Consider the following 26162-nt stretch of genomic DNA (forward strand, 5'->3'; position numbering starts at 1 on the left):
GAGATGTGTCTGGATCATTGATACATGTTGTTTTATTTTGGCTGTCAGCTTGTTTTCATTCTCCAACAGAGGGTGATCATTCTAAAGCTGTGCGAAGTTATTTACCCTGCTGGTGGACAGGTTATTAAAACTTCGTTTGTGTGTTATTTTGACAATTTGTGACTTTGTTTAAGACATGGGTTGATGACTGTGTTAACAAAAGAACTTTTTTATACAAACACACTAACCGGTGACTTGCCAGTTGGAGAGTTCAGCCTTTGAATGCCAACTAGAACAAGGAGTACCCTAAGGATACGGAAAGGTAGGAATTTCAAAGTACTTCAGAGAGAAGTCATGGAACATGCAAATAGTGAACTTGTACCTATTTGAAACTACTTCTGAAGGCAACGATACCGTGAGTGCTCTGACTCATTGGTATCTGTTTATCGATGATTGTATGTTACTGATTGTACAAGGGTTTATGTATTAACAGCAACAGATGAAGAGAGCAGCGATGGATTCCAGATATCCCTGAATCCATGGGTAATCACTGTAAACTCTAAACAGGTTCTATCCTTAATCATCCTCTCTCTTCAACGCTGCAGTGAGTGATTAAACTAATGGAGCTCCCCGTATATTGACAATTAGTGGAAAAGGTACGGTGGAACAAATTCACAAGGAAATTGCAGAGGTGTGTAAAGCTATGGAGGACTGATCATAAGAGACTTCAACTATCCAAATTTAAACTGAGCAGCTATAACATAAGAAGCAAAGAGAAGGGGATGATATGAAGATTAATGGCATTGTGGATATTGTAGATAATTTTCAAAGGATACAGTGGAATATAGATCAGTTGCAGGTATGGGCGGAGAAATGGCAGATGAAGTTTAACCCGGCCAAATGTAGAAGGTACAAAAGCCATAGGACTCGCACCACCGATTCAGGATCACTTTCTACCCCTCAACCATGAGACTTTTGACAGCTACACACACTTACCCGTCCATTGAGATGTTCCCACAACCAATGATCTCACTTTAAGGGCTCTTTATCTTGCTCTTTCACGTTCTCGTTATTTATTGACATTTATTTATATTTGCATAGTTTGTTGTCTTCTGGTTGATCTTTCATTGATCCTGTTACAGTTACTGTTCTATAGATTTGCAGGGTACGCCCACAGAAAAATGAATCTCAGGGTTGTATATGGTGACATTAGAAGTATTCTGATAATAAAATTTACTTTGAACTTTGAAATGTGAAGCGTTGCACTTTGGCAGGTCAAATGTAAAGAGACAGTACACTAAGGTTAAAGTTAAAGTCTGTCCCGAGCCTTATAAGCTCATCAGGCCAGTGCTTATGCCGGTTCCGTGGGGTTAACCACCCAGCATTTTGCCAGTACCCATTTTCAGCTGGGTGGACTGAAGCAATGTGTGGTTAAGTTCAGCTGGGGCTCGAACTCATGACCTTCAGATCACCAGTCCAACACCTTAACCTTAACCACTTGGCCACACACCACACACACACACACAGTTAAGGGCAAGACACTTGACAGCATTGCTGAGTAGAGGGATCTTGAGGTCCAAGTTCGCAGCTTCCTGAAAGTGGCTACACAGGCTCGCAAGGTGGTTAAGAAAGCACTGAGTGCAAGCGTCAGGAAGTTATGTTGCAGCTTTATAAAACTCTGGTTAGACTGTATCGCAAGTATTGCATACAGTTCTGGCCACCCCATTTTAGGAAGGATGTCAAGGCTTTGGAGAGGGAGAGAAGAGTTTATCAGAATGCTGCCTGGTTTACAGGGCAAGTGCTTTGACGAGAGGTTGGACAAACTTGAGAGGAGATATCTGATAGTGGTATATAAAATTATGAAAGGCATAGACAGAGTAGCTTTTTCCTAGGGTTGAAATGCCTAATACCAAAGGGCATGCATTTAGTCAATTCAAGTTTAGTGTCATTTAACTACATACATCAAAAGAAACAACATTTCTCCGAACCAGGATGTAAAGCAGCGCAATCCCATAACACACATATAACACACAATAACTTATGAAAGTAAGGTATGAAAGTAAGGATAAAATCTACAGATGAATTAGACATAAATTAAATATTGTAAGGGACAGAACAGATTAACCAGTGACACTTGGAATATGATGCTGCAGTGAGTTCAGAAGCCTAACGGTCTGGGGGAAGAAATTGTTTTCCATCCAGACAATTCTTGTTTTTATGCATCTGGGTCTCCTGCCTGATTGTAGGAAGTCAAAGAGGATACTGGATGGATGGTTGAGATCCCTATGGGCCCTGCGTATGCAGCATCTTGATAAATGTCTCCAATGGATGGGAAGGGGACCCCTATGATTGTCTCAGCCGTTCTCACAGTCTTTTGTAGGGACTTCCAGTCTGATGCTGGGCTGCCCCCGTCCCAGATGGAAACGCAGCTTGTCTGGGATGTTTTCAATGGTGCTCCTATAAAATGAAGTTAAGATGGGGGAGGGGTGGCTCACTTGCCTCAAACTCCATAGGAACTGGAGACGCTGCTGTGCCTTCTTGCTCAAGGAGGTGATGTTGTCCGTGATGTGAACTCCCAGAAACCTGGTGCACTTAATTCTCTCTACAGAGGAGCCATGTATTCACAAGGTGAGAAGGTGTGATCTTAAAGGAGATATGAGGGGCAACTTTTTTTTTCCACAGAGGGTGGTTGGCACTGGGAGTGCACTGCCTGGGGTGATGGGAGAGGGAGCTACATCAGGGGTTTTTAAGGGATGTTCAGACAGTCATGAATGTGAGGAGAATGGAAGGAGATGCACATTGTATAGGCATAAAGGTTTAGTTTAATTGGCCATTTGATTACTAATTTATTTAGGTAGACACAACATTAAAGGCTGAACCGACTCTTCCTGTGCTGTATTGTTCTATGTTCTAGAAGGGGGAGTTTCTGAGGTTCCAGGAAAACCTTTCTCATCTGGCCAATTGAGGGAGGCAACATGGCTAGAGTTGGTTCTGGGAAATGAGTCACACCAAGTGAAGCAAGGACCAATGGGGTAACATCTAGGGAACCGTGATCACAATAATATAAAAGTTTAACATTGTTTTTGAAATGGGTAGAGACCATTCCGTGGTGAAAATACTGTCAAATCAGGAAGAAACACTTTTAGTAAGTCGAAGCGCTTGGCAGAGATGGTGCTCGGTGTCGGAGGCTCGAAGTTTTCGGACGGACTCGGAGTTGGCTGTGGTCGGAGCTCCCAAAGTGCTGTATCGGCAAGCTGCGGCACTGGAGGTTCATGGCAGGAAGAGTTTTTCTTCCTTCTACCGTCTGCGTGAGATGATGGGCTGTCGGGACTTTGAGACTCTCTTTTAAACCGTGCCATGGACTGCTCTTTATTAGATTACGGTATTGCTTTGCACTGTTGAAACTATGTGTTATAATTATGTGGTCTTTGTCAGTTAGTCTTTTATCAATTATGGTTTTGTCTGCACTGTTGAAACTATATGTTAACTATAACTATATGTAACTGTGTGGTTTTGTGTAGGTCTTTTAGCTTTAGGTTTGTCTGATGGGTTTGTAGTTCCTTTCCGGGGGACGTGCTAAGACGGTAGCGCGATATCGATACGCAGCAGCCTCTCCGGACTCTGGATTGGGGATTACCAAACGTTATGTGGTTTTTCTTGTGTGGTCTGTTTTGTGCTTTTTCGTGATAACATTCCGGAGAACGTTGTCTCATTTTTTAACTGCATTGCATTTGTGGTTTATAAATGACAATAAACTGAATCTGAATCTGAATAATAGGATGATAGTAGTTTTATGTGGGTTTGTGGAATCTAAGCTAGGTATGGAACACACTAATTGAACAAATGGAGGCATTTAGATTGGAAAAGATTCAGCTCCAGTCTAGATACATTCTCCTGAGAGTAATGGGGAGGGAAAGCTAAAACCAGAGTCCCATGGATAATACATAGAGGAAGAGTAAATCAGAGCAGAAGAATTTAATTTACTGAAGTTCAGGGAGAAAGTTAAAAGGAATAATGAGGCAAAAGAAGGCACAAGAGACCTAACTAGCATAAATGACATTGTAAATGTTTTTGACTGATATGTACAAATCATTTTGGGACGAGAGGTGAAGCCCATCAGAAACAAAAAAAGATTATTCATGGAGAATGTTGTGTATTTGATATTTCAATAATATTTGAGTCATTTGTGTATATATTGTTTAATTAAGTATTTTGGTTTGTTTAATAAATAATTAATTATGGTTTATATTAAAAATATGTTAATTGCACCCGTCGTCACGCGACCACATGAAAAGTATGCGCCTCGCTTAAAGCAAACTCCAAGTTAGACCCACATTTTTGGACTTCCGTGTTTCCTTTGAGTTAGTTTAATGTTTTGAAGTTACAGGATTACTCAAACATTATTGAAATATCAAATAAACAACACAGGCATAAACACAAATTACTGTGCAGATGCCTGGGGAAATCAGCAGGTCGGCAGCATCCGTGGAAACGAGCAGTCAACGTTTCGGGTCGAGACCCTTCGTCAGGACTGAAGAGGGAGGGCGGAGGGTGGGAAGGAGAAGGCAGGGAAGTGCCAGGTGAAAAACCAATCAGAGGAAAGATCAAGGGGTGGGGGAGGGGAAGCAGGGAGGGGATAGGCAGGAATGGTGAAGAAGGAATGTAAGGGGAGAGCACTCTGGGTAGTAGAAGGAGGCGGAACCATGAGGGAGGTGACAGGCAGCTGGAGGAGGAGGCAGAGTGAAACTGGGATAGGGGAAGAGAATTACTGGAAGTTGGAGAATTCAATGTTCATGCCAAGGGGCTGGAGACTACCCAGATGGTATCTGAGTGTTGCTCCTCCTACCTGAGTTTGGCTTCATCATGGCAGTAGAGGAGGCCATATCCGAATGGGAATGTGAAGCAGAGTTGAAGTGGGTGGCAACCAGGAGATCCTGTCTGTTGTGGTGGACGGAGCAGAGGTGCTCGACGAAGTGGTCCCCCAATCTCCGTCGGGTCTCGCCGATGAAGAGGAGGCTTCATAGGGAGAAAACACAGGCATTTTGCATGGGTGAGATTTACATCTATCTTCATCACAGATGATGCTTGTGCGGTCTTAGCAAACAAAGATGTGGTCAAGATACTGAATGGGATAAAATGAATGGGGGGGGGGTGCTTATAAAGCTAGATGGATTTAAAATAGATAAAATCACACGGTCTAACTTCTAAGAAGATGACAGCACACTCAGACGCAGCGGCCACTCCAGGTCCAATCAAAGGTGTATTTTTTGTCTCATGTCTCTTTTCCTCTGGCATTTTGTGTGTTTTGCTCAAAATTTCCGTCATCTTCAGAATGTCTTGTGTCCCTGTGGAAATTGAGTTAACATTTCAGGTTCAAGGATCTAGGTGTCGAGCACAATCACTCTCATCTCAACTCCCGAAGTCCACCTTACGGCACCTGCGATTTTATTTTGATTTTCATAAAATAGACATGTATACACAGGCATATACAGAAACATATATACTATACATATGCATGCATGTCCTGTATACATAATCTATACACAGTCCAAAACAGAGAAATTCATGCACAAACAAGGGCATTGAAACACAAAGATACTTAAACGACAAACTGAAACAACATACATATATAGGTTACAAAGCACATGTACACATTCCATACATTACAGTATACTCCGGTTTCCCTTCAAATTGTATAACTCTTTCACCTTTTACAGACTTGCACATACATAGACACACAAAACACAAATGCAATCATGCTCAAATGCAATACAGAACACACTATCCAACGCAAATATGCACATACCAGATGCACATTTGTACACAGGTGCTTCTCAACAAATCCATGGACAACAGCATGTATACATATACACATACATTCATACACAGAAAACGTACACTAATTTAATTATGCTTACTCTCTCAGTCCTGTGGATGTACACTCATTGGTCACCTTATTAGGTATTAGGCCTGTCTGTTAATGCAAATATCTGATCAGCCAATTATGTGGCAGCAACTCCATATATAAAAGCACGCAGTTGTGGTCAGGAGGTTCAGTTGTTGTTCAGACCAAACATCAGAATTTGGTCTAAGTGACTTTGACTGTGAAATTATTGTTGGTGCCAGACAGGGTGGTTTGAGTATCTCAGAAACTGCTGATCTCCTGGGATTTTCACACACAATAGTCTCTAGTCTAGAGTTTACAGAGAATGGTGCAAAAAGAAACAAACAAAAAAAAATCCAATAGGTGGCAGTTCTGTGGGTGAAAATACCTTGTTAATGATAGAGGTCAGAGGAGAATAGCCAGACTGGGTCAAGCTGACAGGAAGGCAACAGTAACTCAGATAACAGTGGTGTGCAGAAGAGGATCTCTGGATGCTCCACACATCAAAACCAAAAATGGATCGGCTACAGCAGCTCAGACCACACCAGGTTTCACTCCTGCACCTAATAAAAAGGCAACGGAGTGTATGTTTATTCTAACATTTCTGAGCATACAGACACAGATACATAAATCCTGGCTCAGAAACAGAAGAACCAGCATGAGTCACCTCACTCGTACAGACTTGCACATATTAAAAATCAGTAATATTTTCTCACAGTGCAGATTGTGAAAACTTCTTTTATTGGTGATTATATCTTTAGTTTCACCTTATATCAAGTTACATTATGCCTTAAGCTATGTTAATGCTATATTATCGGGATATGTTTCTGAAGATTTTCTGCTTCCCAGAAGTTTATTTGTCTTTATTTAGTATGAATACAAAAATGACTGTGCAACATGTGTTTTGTAGCTCCACTGACATTCTGTTTATACAACAGTGTGTGATACCAGCCTTAGCTTTGTGGCTGCCCTCTCATCTCTGAATTCAGGGCCCACCTTTTAGAAAAAACCAGAATGATCCACCAATGAGAGAAGTGATGTTAAAATGAAACACTGTCCAACTTCTAAAACGGACAAAAGAGATCGTGTGGAACAGGCAAAAAAGTGGCAGGGTTCTCCTTGTTCAACCCTTCTCCAAAACAGTTCCATTTTTTTCTTTTGGTTTGTATTTCTGTGACTTTACTGTACTGTGTAAAACTTGCACCCACACATCAACAGATTAAGTTGAAGAAATAGTTGTGAATGGATTTTAGAAGCTTAAAAACAGCACCTGAATGAAAGCCAAGTAAGTCTTTTTTAAACCCTTACCAAGCCATGATGCCCTTGCAGATTGGGCCTGAGACCATTGGATGAAACCGGGCCACACAAGGCCTATCTGGTTGAACAGGTTATCCATACCATGAAAAAAAAATCCAATTCAGTGATATGGAATGTTAGTGACAGTAATCCTGATACTTAATGTAACAGCAAGAACAACAACTTTTACTGGAAATAGAAAACAATATAAAAATGGAGAAGCTAATTTTATGCAGGACAAGTTCGCACAAGTACTAGAATATAGAAACAGTGAAAACATTGGAAACACCCAACAGGCCAGTCATCATTTGTGGAATGAGGAACAAAGTTTCAGGTCTCTGGACCCCCCATCCACCTTATGTTCGAACTGAGAACAAATGGTTGTATTTCAGTAGGATAGAGTATGGGGTGCACAGGGTACAACAAGGGGAATGTCTGTGATAGGATTAAACAAAATAGCCTGATGGCAGTACTTTGAGTCTTGGTGAACACCTTATATTGAAGACTAGAATGGAAAGAGAAACCACTGAGGACGTATAAAGTAAAAGGGACAGGTCGGTGGAAATCCCACCAGAGTGCAGAGAACTTCATCAAGATTAGCAATCCTGGGAAAGAAGTAGAAATGATTCCAAGAGTCTGATACTGACCTGAAAACTGATTTTGTACTGTTGATTGGAGGATAATTATTGGCTAAGTCATCGGCTCCTCTTTGAAGGAGTACCATGGGAGTTTTTATATCAACCTGAATAGGGCGACACAAAGTGGTAATTTGAAGGGAGCTTGACACCTGATGGGGACTCAGTCACTGATGGGAGAATCGTTACCAAACTAATAGAATTACAGACATTGTGTAAGGCTATAGAGTTGGACTTGAGTTTGGTTAACATTGCCATGAGGCAACATCTGGACAGGAAACTGGAGAAGGTTGCGGTTAGAATCTTGGGGGACACCATGGAACTGGGCAGTGCAGGAAGCAAAGTCATTGCACAGGACTCTGAGGCAATTCTAACTGTAGTAGGTCTCCCTGTGGTCAGGGGATGTCACCTCCAGCGTCCTCCATGATCACTTCCTCCCAGTGGCCAAAGAGCTGCTCCCTGAATAATGGCGCACGTTCCCCCTTCTGGAGGCATAGATTCGCAGCACAACAACATAAGCTGGTCCATCCATATGAGACTCTGCAGGTCCCACAATGCACTCGTGGTTCACTTCAGCACCTGTAGATCTGGAGCAGGAACAAGTCATCCTCAGACCTAAAGGACTGGCCAAGGAAAGGAGAATATTGCCAAAGGGGCACCATGTGGAGGTGAAGGATTGATCCTTGGGGACAAATTCAGGAAGAAAAGACATCAGTGGTAATTCTCAAGCTATGAGAGAGGCCAGTTGAACCAACTGTAGCCCCTTTCAGGTGTGATAATTACATCATAGGTTGCAGAGGTAGATGATATTTCTCAAAGTCACAAAAAATACCATTAGGAACACGTTAAGACCAGTCTTGTTTCTATAGCGCAAGTCAGAAAATTGGTTGGAGAAATGCATACACAAAGGAAGGATAAACATTATTCTGGGAGACTAAAACTCCATCCCTGGGATTCAGTTCCATGATCTTGGTTTGGACCTGCTTTCTGGGGTTAAATTCACTTTGGTGAACATGAAGTTATCTCATCTCTGAGAGGGTGAGTGGTAAGTGCCGACTGATGGAACTGTTGCTTCCTTCTTCCATTCTACACAGCAACGGCCAGTTTGACTTTCCTGTATGTTGCGGTCAAGCCCTACTGGCCAAATTTCCACACTGTTGGGTTGATCCTAGTGCTCTGACTCCACTGATGCAACTTCGTAAGAGGTGCAGTTTGTTTTGGAGCAAGTCTCGAAACCATAGCCGATGCAAAAAAACCCAGATTTCATCGCAGCCTGCCAATAACACACCAAAAACACAGCAGCTCCCAGTCCACTGTGCCCATAGCAACTCTTCAATCAGCAGCTAACAACCCAGCCTGCCAGCAATATGAACAAATAAATAGGGAATAGATGACACGAGTGAATCTGCAGATGCTGGAAATAAATAAAAACACAAAATGCTGGCAGAACTCAGCAGGCCAGACAGCATCTATGGCAGGAGGTAGTGACAAAGGTAGTCTTTGTCTGGCCTGCTGAGTTCTGCCAGCATTTTGTGTTTTTATTAGGGAATAGATGAAACTACTCTGTCCTTTAAGTTCTCCATAATTTACAGATAGTGAGGGTGATGCACCATCAATAACTCTCGGAGATGGGAGGCAAAAGATAGGCTTTTATTAGCTGCAAACGTGACCACAACATCCTGGAGACTGAGGGAGGAGCAGTGCCTCCAATCGCCTTTATACAGGGGTCTGTGGGAGGAGCCACAGGAGCAGTCAGCGGGGGTCTGTGGGAGGAGCCACAGGAGCAGTCAGCAGGGGTCTGTGGGAGGAGCCACAGGAGCTGTCAGCAGAGGGGCGTGTCCAGACTGGTACACACATAGTTTGCCACAGAGGGGCACAGCCCAGTCCATCAGACGGAAAGCCCTCCCCACCATTGAGCACATCCACAAGGAGGGCTGCCACAAGCACCCATCATCAAGGACCTACCCCACCATCTAGACCACGCTCTCTTTTCATTGCTGCCATCGGGAAGGAGGGACAAGAGCCTCAGGTCCCACGCCACCAGGTTCAGGAACAGCTATTTATTACCCTTCAACTATCAGGCTCCTGTCTTAGTGATAACTTCACTCACCTGGACTCTGAACAGATTTCGCAAACTAGGGACACAGAAACTCATGTTCTCAGTGTTACTGATTTATTATTTGTACAGTTTGTCCCCTTTTGCACAATGGTTTTGTGTGGCTTTTCATTTATTCTATGCTACTGTGTTTGTTTAGTGAGGATGCCTGCAAAAATGGATCTCAGGGTAGTGTAAAGTGACCACGGTTCTAGATGCTTCCACAAGGCGACAGCCTCCCTGCAGACACCCTCTCAACACACATCCCTTCAGGATCCCGAGACATAACAAATGCCAGAATCTGGAGCTAAAAAAAAACACCTGCTGGAGGAATTCAGCGGGCCAGGTGGTTTCGATGGAGGGAAATGAACGGTTGACCCGACCCCTGAAACGTTGACTGTCCATTTCCCTCAACACGTGCTGCCTGACTCGCTGAGCTCCTTCAGCAGTAGTTTTTTTTCGCATCTAAAGATCTTACGGTTTAACCAAGCCCGTCTCTCTCTTCTAACCTTCAGTGCGTGGCAGTCTAATCTTTCCTCATTCATTGTATCGGGACAGTAAACCCGTCTCAACTGCTTCCCACACAAAATGCTGCAGGAACTTAGCAGGCCGGGCAGCATCCACGGAAAATAAAAGTTCTGTCGACGTTTCGGGCCGAGACCCTTCGGAGCATTGTGCGTGTGTTGTTTGGGTTCTGCAGATTTTCTCTTGTTTGTGATCTAAACTGTTTCCAACGCCTAATATCCTTAAACAAGGCGACGGACGCTGCAATCAGCACTCCAGAGGGAGCTGTTGTTGAACCGTGCTTTCGATGGACTTCGCCCAAAAGATTGCATAGTTTCACCTTTCCGCTTGTACACCTGAGTGACGTCACGCTGAGTGACAGCGGCGAAATTGCGGAAGTTTCTTTGCTGAGCTGAGAGTTCGGGCGCTTCCCGCTCCCTGGAACCCTTCCCGGGAAAGTCGGCCGGGAGTCTGAGGGATCTCGGGTCTTCCCAGGGGAGCTCAGGTGGGAAGCTGGTGTCGACCTTTTCCCGCCCAACTGCGAGGGGCGTCACCGAAAGTGAATGGAGCGTCAAACACCAAAGTTGCAAAAAAAGGGGATTTGTAACTCTCTATCTTGAAGGTAAAACTAGTTTGCCTTTTATTTTCTACTGAAGGGAACGAGGTTTCAACGGACACGCAGCTGAGCTGATAAAGTTGCCTGAACATTTTGCAACAGTTGCTTCAGGGTTGCAAAATGTTCTGCTGAAGTTAGCGCAAGTCGGAGGCGGAACTTTTTTTCACAGGTGGAACGAACCTGCGCAGCCGGGCCGCTCTCCTTTCCCGGCCGGCCGGCGGAGCGGAGTTAGCACTAACTTTAATTTGTATAGCTCATTTCATGTATAAATCAAAGCCTTATCGTTGAAAACCTGACTCTGGGCCACAAGGGGCGAGGTAGTCGGTGAATGAGGTAGGGACGGAACCCTGTATCAAATGAGAAAGAAGCCCCCTTATTGGGGAAGGGTCTCAATGAGAAAAGACGCTGCCGATGCTAAAATCTGGAACCGCGCACACAAAGCTGGACGAACTTAATGCGTCAGGCGGCACTTGTGAAGGGAAATGGATTGTCAAGACCCTCTCTCCGGATGAAAGGTCTCGATCTGAAAACTCGACTGTCCATTCTTCTGCCTAGATGCTGCCTGACCTGCTGAGTTCCTCCAGCATTTTGCGTGTTGATTTTAAAGAGAAAGTGCAACTGCATTTATACAACTCAGCACTACCTCACCTCATAAAGTACACTTCACGGAAACGTCATTGTCTACATCGAGTAGTCTACCAAAACACATTTGCCTAAACCTTTCCTATCCGTGTATCTGTCCAAATATCTTTTACATGTTGTACTTGCCCCTATGTACATCTCAAAGCATTGTGTGAAAATGTATTTTTGAGGTAACTAGTTATTATGAAGTAACCTGGTGTGTGCTTATAAAGCCCATGTTATGTTTTACTGATTTTAAAAAAACTTTTAAAAACCGAAAATGCCAAGAAACGTGGAATATAAAAATACAGAAAATGCTGAAAATTATTATCAGGTTGAGCATCAACCAAAGACACTAACTCTGTTTCTCCACCAATGCTACCTGACCTCCTGTGTATTTTTAGCATTCTCATATTTTAATGTTCGGTGTTGGCTTTTGGATAAATCTCATCAGTAAGTAGGCTGTGAGGATTAAGGATGACTTAGTGCAACTCGGATTCCGATGTGACCAGAACTGGGTCTTAGCCTTGCCCAGGGGTTTGGTGTGTCCATGTAGGGCAGGGGAGTTGACGATCTCCTTCTGCCGTTACTCTGGGTTTCTCTGGCCTCACGAAACACCAGAGTTTAAACATTTCAGCCCCGTACTGAAGCACCTGCTGAGTCCTGAATGGCCCTGGAGCAGGTGTGGATGTTCTGTTTCCTCAAGGTTGTTTCTGAGCATGATATTGAATCTTTTACTTCATCCACTTGCCATGGCAGAACTTGACATAGAGTGTCTACATCTTGTGCTGAGCATGTGGCCTGCCCATTGGAGCTGGCCGAAGCCTAACTAGGTTGTAGGTATAGTCTTGGGTTCAGATTTTCGTTCACTTCTCCTGGAAGTGGACCAGGCAGATATTGTTGGATCAGCATGGGTGGTACTCTCCATCATTTTCAGGTCCCGTCTGTGACTTTTCCGAGTCTTGTAGATGTTTGTAGAGCAATACTGAAAGCTGGCACGTTCCAGGCTGCAGGAGTACGTGGTGAGAGATGCACTGAAGCTGGGTGCAGCCACCACAAGGGCATGGTGGGGGAGGATTCTTCTGCTACTGGACAGGGAGGGGTTGGGCTGGGAGGGCAAGTCCCTTAATTATTGTAGTAATGTATCACACCAGGAGGCCACATGAGCGGCAACAGTGCTATTGGTTTCAAGAAATGTCCTCTACCTCTATCTCGATCTCCACTGTCCATGGACTCCTCTACTGCCTATGATGAGGCAAAACTCAAGTTGGAGGAGCAACACCTCATATTCTGTCTGGGTAGCCTCAAAGATCATGGCAAGAGCTTTAATTTTTCCAACTTCTGGTAATTTCTCCCCCTCCTTTTTTCATTCACCACTCTGGTTATCCTCTCACCCCTTCTCCTCACCTGTCCTTCGCTTCCCTCTGGTGCCCCTCCTCCTTCCCTTTCTTCATTGGTATGCCTGCCTCTCATGTTAGATTCCTTCTTCAGCACTTCACCTCGTCCACCCTATGCCCTTTCAGCTTCTTACTTCAACCCCCCACCCCTCACCCATTCTCACAGATCGCCTGTCAGCTTGTTCTCCCTCCACTACTCTCACCTTATTCTGGCTTCTCTACCCTTGTTTTCCAGTTCTGATGAAGGGTTTCAGCCCGAAACATCAACTGTTTATTCTCCTTGGTAGATGCTGCCTGACTTGCTGAGTTACTCAAGTATTTTGTGTGTGCTACTGAAGATCTTCAGCATCTGTAGAGTCACTTGTGTTTAGGACTAATCTTTATACTAGTTTTGAAGTCTTGATCATCAACCACCTTAGGTAACCAAGTGCTGTTCTTGTGTGCAGAAAGCAGTGGTGAGAATCATCATTGATATCTGTTTTAATTGTGAGGTGGCTCCTGATATGTTGGGACACCATGGTAGTGTCACAGTAAGCATGATGCTATAATAGCTTGGGACGTTAGATTTCAGAGTTCAATTCCAGCTCCACCTGTAGGAAGCTTCATGTCCTTGCTATGAGTGCAGGTGTTCTGGTTTCCCCCATCAGTCCAAAGATGTTCTGGTTAATAGGTTAATTGGTCTTTGTAAATTGTCCTCTGATTAGTGTTGGGTTAAATAGAGATTGAAGCAAGACTTTCCAGGCACAGATCTATGATCTCACGAGACTAATGGATGCCACCCAAATAGGTGGGTTGCTGGGCTGGAAGGGCCTGTTCGCCACTGTATCTCGAAAGCTAAAAAACAGATAAAATAGATATTCAGCGATTTCCAGAGTCTTGATTTGTGGCCTTTCTAGTGTGACTGTGGTGTTGTGAAGTAGGAACAGACATTCAGAGATCCGTTTGTTGGCTGATGTTGAAGGCTTAGCTGACCAAGTTGGCATTGACTGGGAGCTCAGACTCTGAACTTGCAGACACAAAAGTATTATCTCTGTACTACAGCTTAATGAGTAAAACTGTGGTGACAGCACATCTTTCCCTCCTCCCCCCCCCCCCCTTTCTGCTTTCCACAGGGATCGCTCCCTACGCGACTCCCTTGTCCATTCATCCCCCCCATCCCTTCCCACCAATCTCCCTCCTGGCATTTATCCTTGTAAGTGGAACAAGTGCTACACCTGCCCTTACACTTGCTCCCTCACCACCATTCAGGGCCCCAGACAGTCCTTCCAGGTGAGGCGACACTTCACTTGTGAGTCGGCTGGTGTGGTATACTGCGTCCGGTGCTCCCGGTGTGGCTTTTTATATATTGGTGAGACCCGACGTAGACTGGGAGACCGTTCTGCTGAACACCTACGCTCTGTCCGCCAGAGAAAGCAGGATCTCCCAGTGGCCACACATTTTAATTCCACATCCCATTCCCATTCTGATTTGTCCATCCATGGCCTCCTCTACTGTCAAGATGAAGCCACACTCAGGTTGGAGGAACAACACCTTATATACCGTCTGGGTAGCCTCCAACCTGATGGCATGAACATTGACTTCTCTAACTTCTGTTAATGCCCCTCCTCCCCTTCTTACCCCATCCCTGATGTATTTAGTTCCCCCCCTCTTTTTTTTCCCCTCTCTCTGCCCAACACTGCTTGTTCTCCATCTCCCTCTGGTGCTCCCCTTCCCCTTTCTTTCTTCCTAGGCCTCCTGTCCAATGATCCTTTCCCTTCTCCAGCTCTGTATCCCTTTTGCCAATCACCTTTCTGGCTCTCAGCTTCACCCCACCCCCTCCGGTCTTCTCCTATCATTTTGCATTTCCCCTCCCCCTCCTACTTTCAAATCTCCTACTAACTTTCCTTTTAGTTAGTCCTGACGAAGGGACTCAGCCTGAAACGTCAACAGTGCTTCTCCCTATAGATGCTGCCTGGCCTGCTGTGTTTCACCAGCATTTTGTGTGTGTTGCTTGAATTTGCAGCATCTGCAGATTTCCTCGTGTCAGTTGAATAGTTTCCCATTTATTCTGCAGTTAAGCTTCACTCTGGGAAGTTTATTCAAGGTGACATGCAGTATCACACTGAAAAGGATTGAGAAAAGTGAGGGGCTAGAGATAAGAGTTTTGCTTCACACCCACAAAGAGATTCTGTTGTAGATTTATTAGCTAGGTCTTGCGTTCGAGCAAATGTAAGATGAAAGGGAGTCCCTCATGATTGATGGTGTAAAAGATATTGTGCCATCAATGCACATTGTGTATTGTGGATGATATTGTCTCCTGGATTTCGAAGGTCGAAGTAAGTGTATTATCAAAATACATACTGTATATGTCACTAGATACTACCTTGAGATTCATTTTCTTGCAGATTTTCACAGGAAAACATTCACAAATGCAATAGAATCAATAATCCTATTCCTTATCAACTCCATGAGTTTCTCTTTTGAAGTTGACAAAGAAGATGGGGATTCGCAAGAGACATCACATAATAGGTCCAATTATGGTGACCTCAGAGGGGGTCTCCGTGCGGTTTGTCACAGGAAATGTCATTACCATCTCCTAAACCAGCAATAGGAAAACTGCTTTCATACACCCAGAGACAAAATGAATGCCATCTTCGCCTATAGATGAAATATTGCTTGGGATAAAAGACAGAACACCCTGCTTTTTTAAGAAGTAGTGTTGTGGCACCTTTTATGTCTATTTGAGAGATTAACTGGATCCTTGGCTTGATGTCCCATCTGAAAGCTGCACGCTCAGTGCGTAGCAGTGGAGTATTAGAGAAATGGTAAGGGTTGAGGGGTGGGTACAAAATTAAAAGTAAGTGGATAGTAAGGTGGTTTAAATATCTTCACACAAGTGTTGTGAGGTTGGGTGGGCACATCAATGCTCACTACATGACAATCTTTCAAAATGCAAGAATAGGTTGAGTTAAGATGAAAAGATACGGAAACTGCACAGATGAATGCGATTTGGACTATTTGCTGTTTCCCAAGCCAATGACTTGCCAACAAACTGTCTTATTCTGATTTTGTTCTCAACCTCCAAATACTGTTCAGAATCAGGTTCATTATCACTTAAATGTGTCATGAAATTTGTTATTGATTTGAAAGTAACTTTTGAAGACAGATGTCTTTATCAGGGAGAAGCATTTGGTAACAACTTCATCTCTCAGGTCAGCCAGCTGTAAGTTCAAGCCCCTGGCATATTGAAAAAAAGAGCAAAGCCAAGTCATTTCCTGCTGGATTTCTCATGTTCTTCGTAACATGCTTTCTCCCCAAAGGCACAACCTCAGAACTTTCAGAAATCTCTCAAGAATTTCCATAGAACATTACAGCACAGAAACAGGCCTTTTGGCCTTTCTTGGCTGTGCCAAACCATTTTTCTGCCTAGTCCCACTGACCTGTACCTGGGCCATGTCCCTCCAAACCCCTCTCATCCATGTACCTGTCCAAGTTTTTCTTAAATGTCAAAAGTAAGCCCGCATTCACTTCATCTGGCAGCTCATTCCACACTCCCACCACTCTCTGCGTGAAACCTTCCTTCAACCTTCTATTAGCGTTTACCCCATGGAGCGCTCTTGAGCAATGGACATATAAACAGGTCTATCTTCGCAGTTGGAAATCACCTTTCGTAAAGCTCAGATTACCACTGAGCGGTGACTAGGGAATAATCGCCTGTATTTTACTTTCCTTCACTGGGTTTCAAAAGTTACTGCTCTTTGAATGAAACTGAAATTAAAGTTAGGGCTTGCCACACCCTGACTTTGTAAAGCAATATTTTAATCATAACAACAGCTGTTGATCCCAGTCTGAAGTGACTTGATTGTTTACACCTTTGTTCCTGGAATCAAAAGATCGTGGGTTCAACTTGCCCTCTCGCCTTGCGCCCAGAGTCTATGTTGAGACCTAAAAAAGAGCTGCAAGGTTGGAGGCATTTGAGAAATTGACATTGAACGAAACCTCATTCTGCCCTGTCAGGTGTACACGAAAGATGCAAAGGCACAGCTTGAGGAGCAGAGTGAAGATACAGGAGGTTCTCCTTGATGTAAAGATTAGCTTTATTTGTCACAAGTACATTGAAAAATACGGTGAAGTGATTCATTTACGTCAATGGCCAACACAGTCCGAGGATGTGCCGGGGTAGCCCCAAGTGTCACCATGTTTTTGCACCAATGTAGTATGCCCACAACCGGAGCACCTGGAGGAAACCCATGCGGACATGAGGAGCGTGTTCAAGTTCCTTACAGTAGAAGGAATTGAATCCGGATTGTTGAAGCTGAAATCATTACGCTAAACCCTATGCTCCAGTGTTGCCCTACTAAACAATACCAGCTTGTTATCTGATTACAGTAACTGCAATTAAAGTGCCTTTACGTCAAAATGGAAGTGTTGGTGACTGGTTTTTGGGAAGGCCATCGACAAATGCAAAAGTGACTTTGTTTCCTGCTGCACCCTATCCAGCCCACAAGGAGCATGCTGCAATTGGGAAAAGTGGAGGTAAATTTTGAGGTGGTCTGGTCACATCTCCCTCAGTGCCACGTGAACACGGAAACTGAAAGCACAAACTACGCCTTGCTTGCCAAATTCACTCTGTAAACATGCCAGGTCTTGACTCAGTGATTGCCATTGATCATTTGCAGGTTTCAGTTATTGGGACAGGCCAACTTCCACAAGCAGAATAGAAAGGAAAACTTCTGTTTATACAGTACTAGTGTCACCCAAAGTCCTTTACAGTCAGTAAAGATTTTAAAATGCTGATACTATCATAACACAAGGAACTTGATTGTGACAGGCTCGCGTAGTATACTTTTAGTGATGTTGAGGTATCACTGGTAACGGTCTGAGGATGAACCAGTTTGTAGTCGGGGCTATGTATGGTATGACCCCGAGATACCCACCAAGACCACCCCTTCTTCCCCGATTTCCCCTTTATTATCATGCAGCTCTACTCCTGCCCCAAGTGCCTCTACTGTTGAAATTTCCTTCTGAGTCAGAGTTATTATCACTGACGTGTTATAAAATTTGTGGTTTCTTGGCAGCAGTACAGTGCAAGACAGGGAAGAAAAAAACCAAGTTGCAATAAAAACTAGTAAGCGAGAAAGAGGAATAGCACGATGGTGTTCATGAACCATTTGGAAATCTGATAGCAGAGTGGGAAGACCCACACTCGCTAAGACGCTGAGTGTGGGTCATCAGGCTCCTGTACCACCTCCTGATGGTAGCAATAAGAAGAGACCATGTTCTGGATAGTAAAGGTCTTTAATAGTGGATGCTACTTTCCTGAGGCATCGCCTTTTGAATATGTCCTCAAAAGGAGAGGCTTGTGCCCATGCTAGAACTTGTAGTGCATTCAGTATTTCAGAAATATTGTAAATATAATGTTTAATTAAGGATTCTTTGTTTACATAAATCGTTATGAGTTATAAGTAGGATGTATGTGAATGGCATAGGTCATTATGCCACCATGTCACTTGTGAGCACTTGACTGTGCTCCTGTGTTTTTCCTTTCAATTAATTTCTGGAGTTACAAAACATAACAGCGCTGACAAGAAAGTTTAACAAACCCAAGACAAGGCATCAAGGGATATGGGGAGAAGGCAGGAGGTTGCGGCTGAGGGGGAAGATGGATCAGCCATAATGAAATGGTGGAACAGAATTGATGGGTCAAACGGCCTAATTCTGCTCCTATATCTTATGGTCTTCAGGAAACTACTATCTACCTGTTGAGCTGCAGGATATTTTTCGAAAGGGAGAGAGACATTTGATTTTTTTTTTAAAAGAAGACAGCAAACAGCTGAAATTCTTGGATTCATAGACAGTGAGTATTGGGTGATAATGATAACTTTTAAAACAGAAATGGCTGGCTACACCAGAAAGTTAGGCGCGTTCAATTGCACAACAGATAACTGGATGACGTAAACTGAATGAATTGAGCAGTATTTTAAAGCAAAGGGAATAGCGGATGAGAAATGAGTGCCAGTTTTGCTGAGTGCATTGGGTGGAAAAGCATACAGTATGCTTCGAAATTTAAATTTATATAGTGTATATCTAGACTTCTGCACAATACTGTAGTAATTTTATACATTGCAAGTACTGCCACCACAAAAAGAAGCATGACACATGAGAGTGATGATAGAGGATGTCTTTGCAAACCTTTCTGGAGGAAAACACTACAGCAAGGTGGACTGCTGAGGCCTGCAGATGGAGATGGATGAAGAGTCCAAAGTGTTTCCCACCATAAACACTCACAGAGGGCTTTATCACTATAATAGGTTTACTTTTGGAGTAGCATCTGCACCTACGCTGTGGCAGAAAGCCATGGGCCAGGTGCTGCAAGGCTGCCCAGGCAATCAGTGTTACCTGGGTGACATCGTCGTTATCAGTGAGGATGACAAAGAACATTTCCAAAATCTCAAAGCGGTGCTGAAAAGTGTAGAAGATTATTGGCTCAGAGCATGACACAGCAAGTGTGAATTCTTTAAATCAAGCATCACTTACTGTGGTCTCACCATTGACGCACAAAGGTTACACAAGTGTGCTGAGAAAGTTGAAGCCCCGAGGCCAAAGCACATGTCACAGTTCTGGTCCTTTTTAGGATTGTGTATAACAGGTTCCTGACACACCTGGCTACTGTGCTCCAGCCCTTGAACTCGTTTACTACAGATCTGGAAGAAATGACAATGGGTGAAGCAGTGTGGCCTTTGAAAAAGTAAAGGAAATGATTACGCAACACACTGTACTCACACATTATGATCCACAACATCCAGTGAAGCTTGCCTGTGACGACTCGTCTACAGGTGCAGTTGTGTCACATGTAATGAGTGATGGAAGGGAATGCCCCATAGCTTTTGTGTCCCATTTCCTTAGCGCTGCAGAGAAAATTTCCACATAGGTCGACAGAGAGGCCTCGAGTCTGATTTGGGGTGTAAAACATTTCACCCAGTACTTACATAGGGGAATTTGCCCTCATTTCAGACCGTCAACCACTGGTGTCCATTTTCAATCCATAGAAAGGTGTTTCACTCGCAGCAGCAACATGAATGCAGAGATGAGCTCTGTTTCTTGGAGAAATGTCCAGTTCCCCCAACTTTATCAGTGCCGGGATGAACTTTTGCCCTTGACAGGTTGCCTGATGTGGGGATTGAGAGTTGTTGTACCATCCAAGCTGAGAGCTGAAGTGTTGGAGGAGCTAAGTGCCGGTCAGAATGAAAGCATTGGTTCTAAGCTTTGCCTGGTGGCCTGGGCAGCACAGAAGATCAAGCAGGTTGCCATGCTCTATATGGAATGCCAGCATGTCCGGAAGAGCCGAGAGCAGAGCCTCTCCATCCCTGGGAATGGCCTGCATTGCCCTAGCAGAAGATTCATGTGGATTTTGCTGGACCATTCATGGGCACAGATTTTTTTTTTTTGGTTATAGTGGATGCAGCTACAGAGTGGCCTGAAGTGTTCCTAATAGCCTCCACTACAGCCACACTGCAGATGTTGTTGGGAAGTCTCTTCTCAAGGATCGGTGTTCCAGATCATTTAGTCAGTGACAATGGGCCACAGTTTGGTGCGGAACAGTTTCAGTCATTCCAGACAATGAATGGAATAAGGCATATTCCATCTGCACTGCACCACCCAGCTACAAATGGCTGGGCGGAAAGATTTGGCCAGACCCAGATTTTAAGAACACGCTGTGAGCGATGCCAGCAGAGCACGCTACGTTAACACTGTTTGAATCAGAAGCTTCCCAATTTCCTCCTGGCGTGCCGTAATCCAGCACGCTTCACAACCAACAACTCACCAGCTACGCTGTTCATGGGTCGTCCGTTGTGCTCACGCTTGGATCTGCTCAAACCCAGTCTCAGATGGAATATGCAGTACAAGCAGCTGAGACAAATTCAGGGCTCCTCAATCGAGGAGGTTCTACGTTTCACTCCCAGACAAGCGGTTGTGAGGAGGGACTACAGAGGTGGGTACTTGGCAGGAATAAGGAGAGAACTGGACCACTCTCCAGCACAGTGGAGTTTGCGCCTTATGTCCTCTGGAGGCAGCACATTGAATCAGTTGAGGAGGGCAGCGCAATTGGTTGGGAAGAAAGGTGGCCAGAGCTGTCAGAACCACTTCCTGCAGTCCCAGAATCAACTCCTATCACCACCACGGAGGAGGCCTCCGAGCCTGAGATTATCTCACAGCCACCTTCCAAACAAAGTGACTCCCCTAGTCAGAAAAGACGTTATCCCAGTAAAGTATGAAATCCTCTACAACGATTAAATCTTTGGGTTGGAATGGGGACAATTAAAAATTTACTGTGCTGTGGATGTCTATAGTAGTTGTATTATATAGTATACTGTGTGAGTGTATTCATTACTTCAGTAATATTTGAGTGATATTGTAAATATATTGTTTGATTAAGCATCTTTGTTTACAATGTTCATTATGTGTAGTATGTAAGAAGTACGTGAATGGCAAACGTCATTATGCCACCATGTCACCTTCTTAAAATAAAAAGAGAGGAAAGATTCAGTAGGCAAGTATCTTGGTTCCTGTGTTTTTCTCTCAATTAGTTTCTGGAGTTACAAAACGTATCAGAGCTGGTAGAGTCTACCACTCCCTCAGCCTCTTCCGATGATGCAGGCTGGAACCTCCATACCGGGTGGTGATGCAACCCAACAGGATGACTCTCCACCGTGTATCTGTAGACATTTGCTAGAGTGTAGGCTACCTTCAGGCCTGACTGTTTCAACACTTGCCTCCCACCATCGTAGACCCCAACCCCTCTCCTTCCTCACTTCCTTATCATCGGTACTTTCGTGTATACGGTGACTGGGCTTCAGGTGAAGACATTTAACATGTTCACACCAAGTGGAGCCTCCCTATCAATCTGTGAATATGAGATGTGTTTGAACCAAAAAAAAAAGAACTTTTTTATGCGTTATCTGCCATAAAATCTGATGATGAGAGAAGTATAGTCAGGGTAGGTTGTCAAAACGTTTTTGCCCCCAGGGAGGAAACATTAACTGCTAGAGGACATAGATTTGAGGTGAGAGAGGAATAGTTTAAAGGAAGCTTTGCAAGACAATTTTTTTTTACCAAAAGGATGGTAGTTGCTTGGAATACACTTCCAGTCGAGGTGGTACAAGCAAATAGAACAGCAATGTTTAGGAGGCATTTAGACAGACATATGAACAGGCACAAAATAGAGGGATATAAAGCCTGTGCTGGTCAGGTAGAATTATGGTTGATGCAAGCATGATGCGGCAAAGGGCTTGTTTCTTGGGACGTTAAATGGAATCATCAACGATAATAATTATCACCGGGCTTGGTTTGTCCTAAAACTTCTGTAATTGGGCCACGTGTGGCCAATGATGAAATGGATTTGTTTGGAGTACCTTTGATTCAATACACTTAATTGGTTCTGACAAATGTGATGACCACCTTGGGAGTTCCACCTATGCTCCCACCTTCCTCTCCAATCAGATTCCATCAACCTCGGCCCTTTTTTCCTCCATCTACCATCTCCCAGCTTCTATTGCTCTTCCACCCTTCCCACCATATCCACCTATCACTCCTCCTCGGATGTTTTCTTGGCCCTCGCTCCAACTCTGGTCGTCCTGATGCCATTTCCAGAGTTGATAAACCTGGATTACATTACTTACGAAGCTTCTCATTCATCCTTTCCCTTCACTTTTTTTTTGTACCGGTGATCTATCTATCTTTCAGTCCCTATAAAGGATCTTGACCCAAAACACTGACATTACAATTCCCTCCGCAGATGCTGCCTGACCCACTGAGTTCCTCCAGCACCTTGTTGCTTTTTTTTTTCGCTTCAGATTCCAGCATCTGCAGTGTCTCGTGTGTTTCTGAGTGTTCTGCTAGCTGAAGAAATCTGATAGTAGTAGTTAAGCAAAAAAGGCCAACCTCTTAACCTCTCCTAAACTCTTTCAAAAAAACTGATTGCTTGTTTTAAAATTCAACCATTTTGGATAAATTTAAGACTTTTATTGGAACAAATTATTGGAGTACAACTCCCACATAGTCCACTATTATTTTTATTAGGAGACATTGAAGGGACAATACCGAAACTTAAATTGAATAAGTATCAGAAAAAATTTATAAAAATTGCATTGGCAGTAGCCAAAAAAGTTATCGCAGTTACTTGGAAATCTGATTTATATTTAACTATGGATCATTGGAATAATGAAATACATACCGGTAGTTGTATTCCACTTGAAAATATTACGTATAATCTAAGAAATGAATATGATATATTTTTGAAAATTTGGTTCCCATACTTACAAAAGATAGGACTAAATACATAGGTCCTTTGAAGATAAAATTATAGTAATTGGGGAAAGTAAAAATAAATATCAAAATTATTTTGAGCTCCATGGAGCATGTGGGGATCCTCCGATATCCAGGCAATCTTTCTCTTCTTTCCTTTTTTTCTTTCTTTAGATAAGGGTTAAGGGGAGGGGGGGAGGGTTAATATTATTTTTCTTACTATTTTATCACCACATTTATTCTTTGTAATTTCTAAAATTTAATAAATAATATTTTAAAAAAAAACTGATTGCCATCATTCCTGGTGGTTCTAACAGCCAGCCTACTAATGATGTTGGCTGTCTATTTGATTGCTGAAGGTTGCACATTTGAATGAAATACTGTTCTTTACTTCCTGCTGTTCAAAGCATAGGCCATAGGAAAACAAAAGCCATCCAGTCTGAACAGACATTGAGAACTGGTGTTTTCTTGGCCCTTGTTCCAACTCTGGTAGGTCTGACGCCATTTGCAGAGTTGGTAAACTCTGGTCTAGGTGAGATTAAATTCAGAGCTAAATTCTTCTCCTGCTCCCCACCTCCTCAAGTTCCTTTTTAAGCTGCTGCAACCCTTAAAAGACGCAAAACTGGCCGTACAGGCAATTGGATTGCCAGTATACGTCAGCCAGGTGAAGCAAAGCCTTTGACTCCCCCCTAAATGTCAAAGTAAATTTACTATCAAAGTACATATATGTCACTATACACAACCTTGGGATTCATTTTCTTCTGGGCATACTCGACAAATCCATAATAGAATAATAACCACAATAGGATCAATGAAAGACCGAACCAATTGGATGTTCAACCAGTGTGCAAAAGACAACAGACTGTGCAAGTACAAAAAGAAAGTAATAATAATAAATTAGGAAGCAATAAATATTGAAAGCATGAGATGAAGAGTCCTTGAAAGTGAGTCCATATGGTGTGGGAGCATTTCAGTGATGGAGTGAGTGAAGTTATCACCTTTGGTTCAAGGGCCTGATGACTGAGGGGTAATAACTGTTCCTGAACCTGGTAGTGTGAGTTCTAAGGCTCCTGTACTTTCTTCCTGATGGCAGAAGTGAGAAAAGTGTATGACCTGGGTGGTGGGGGTCCCTGATGATGGATGCTGCTTTCCTGGGACAACGCTCTGTGTAGATGTTTTCAACGGTGGGGAGGGCTTTACCCGTGATGGACTGGGCCATATCCACTACTTTTTGTCGGATTTTTCCATTCAGGGGCATTAGTGTTTCCATAGCAGGCTGTGATGCAACCAGTCAATATTCTTTCCACCACACATTGGTAGAAGTTTGTCAAAGTTTTAGATGTCATGCCAATTCTACACAAACGTCTAAGGAAGAAGAAGCACTGCCATGCTTTCTTCGTAATTGCACTTGCATGCTGGACTCAGGAAATGTCCTCTGAAATGATAACACCAAGGAACTTAGAACTTGCTGACCCTCTCCACTCGGATCCTCCGGTGAGGACTGGCTCATGGACCGCTGGTTCCCTTCTCCCAAAGTCAATAATCAGCTCCGTGCGCTGACATTGGGTGAGAAATGGTTGTTATGACACCATTTAGTCAGATTTTCATTCTCCCACCTATATGCTGATTCGTCAATGGCAGTGGTGTCATCAGCAAACTGGAAAATGGTATTGGAGCTCTGTGTAACCGCACGGTAAGTGTAAAAGGAGTAGAGCAGGGCAATAAGCACACGGTCTTTTGGTGCCCTGGTGGTGATGGAGATTGTGGAGGAGATGTTGGTGCCAATCCAAACTGACTGGGGTCCGCAGGTGAGGAAATTGAGAATCCAATTCTATGAGGAGGTATGAGGCTAAAGTCTTGAAGCTTATTGATTCGTTTGAAGGGATTGTGCCAAGCTATAGTCGACAAGGAGCATCCTGATAAATGTATCTTTGCTCTACGAATATTCCAGGGTTGAGTGAATGGCCAATGAAGTGGCATCTGCTGTGGACCAGATCCAAGCTGTTTCTCAGGCAGGAGTTGATATGTTTCATCACCATCCTCTCTAAACAGTTCATCACTGTGTTTGTAAATGTTACTGAATGATAGTCATTGAGGCAGATCACCACGTTCTTCTTAGCCTTCGGTATAAATGAGGTCTGATTGAGCATGTGGGTACCTCGGACTGCTGAAGCAAGAGGTAAAAGGTCTCGGTGAATGTTCCAGCCAGTTGATCAACACGGGTCTTTAGTACTTGGTCAGGCATCCCATCTAAGCCAGATGCTTTTCATGGGTTCACACTCCTGAAGGGTGCTTGCACATCGGCCTCAGAGCACAGGATCATCTGGGCATGTAGGAGTTGGTGATGGTTCCTCTATGTGTTGATGGTCAAAGTGAGAATAGAAGGCATTAAACTCACCTGGAAGTGAATCCCTGTTGTCGCCTGTGTTGCTTGATTTTACTTTTATCAGAGATGACAGCATTCATGTCGTGCCACAACATTCGAGCATCCTTCATTGACTCAGGTTTAGTCTGGATTTGCCACTTCACCCGTGAGAGGGCTTTCTGAGATCATACCCGGACCTCTTGTAACGTTCTTGATCACCAGACTTGAATACCTCTAATCTGGCCCTCAGTGGATTGCAGATCTCACGGTTCATCCAGGGCTTCTGGTTGGGGAAGACTCTGAATGATTTTGTGGGGATACATTCATCTGCAACTGTGTTAATAAAGTCCATGGCAACCATGATATATTCATTCAGGTCCACAGATGAGTATTGAACACGGCCAGTGCGACTCGAAGAAACCCCACAGCCACTCCTATGCATCCCACAACCAACTCTTTGTTGCCCTAACCTCTGGATTTTTGCTC

General features: G+C 43.8%; 1 protein-coding gene across 2 annotated transcripts in view; it reads left to right on the forward strand.

The window, feature by feature from the left end:
- Positions 1 to 271: 271 nt before the first annotated feature.
- The window catches only part of arhgef16 (Rho guanine nucleotide exchange factor (GEF) 16), a 73966-nt gene continuing 48075 nt past the window's right edge, over positions 272 to 26162 (forward strand). Inside the window, exon 1 of one of the 2 annotated variants that reach the window (XM_073032155.1) lies at positions 272 to 301. The gene's annotated coding sequence lies outside the window, so the exon portion shown is untranslated. Of the gene's footprint in view, positions 302 to 10787; positions 11016 to 26162 lie in introns of those variants that run through there. The other variant, XM_073032154.1, reaches the window with a different exon arrangement.

The sequence above is a fragment of the Hemitrygon akajei genome, chromosome 29, assembly GCF_048418815.1.
Source record: "Hemitrygon akajei chromosome 29, sHemAka1.3, whole genome shotgun sequence".
NCBI classification, from domain to species: domain Eukaryota; kingdom Metazoa; phylum Chordata; class Chondrichthyes; order Myliobatiformes; family Dasyatidae; genus Hemitrygon; species Hemitrygon akajei.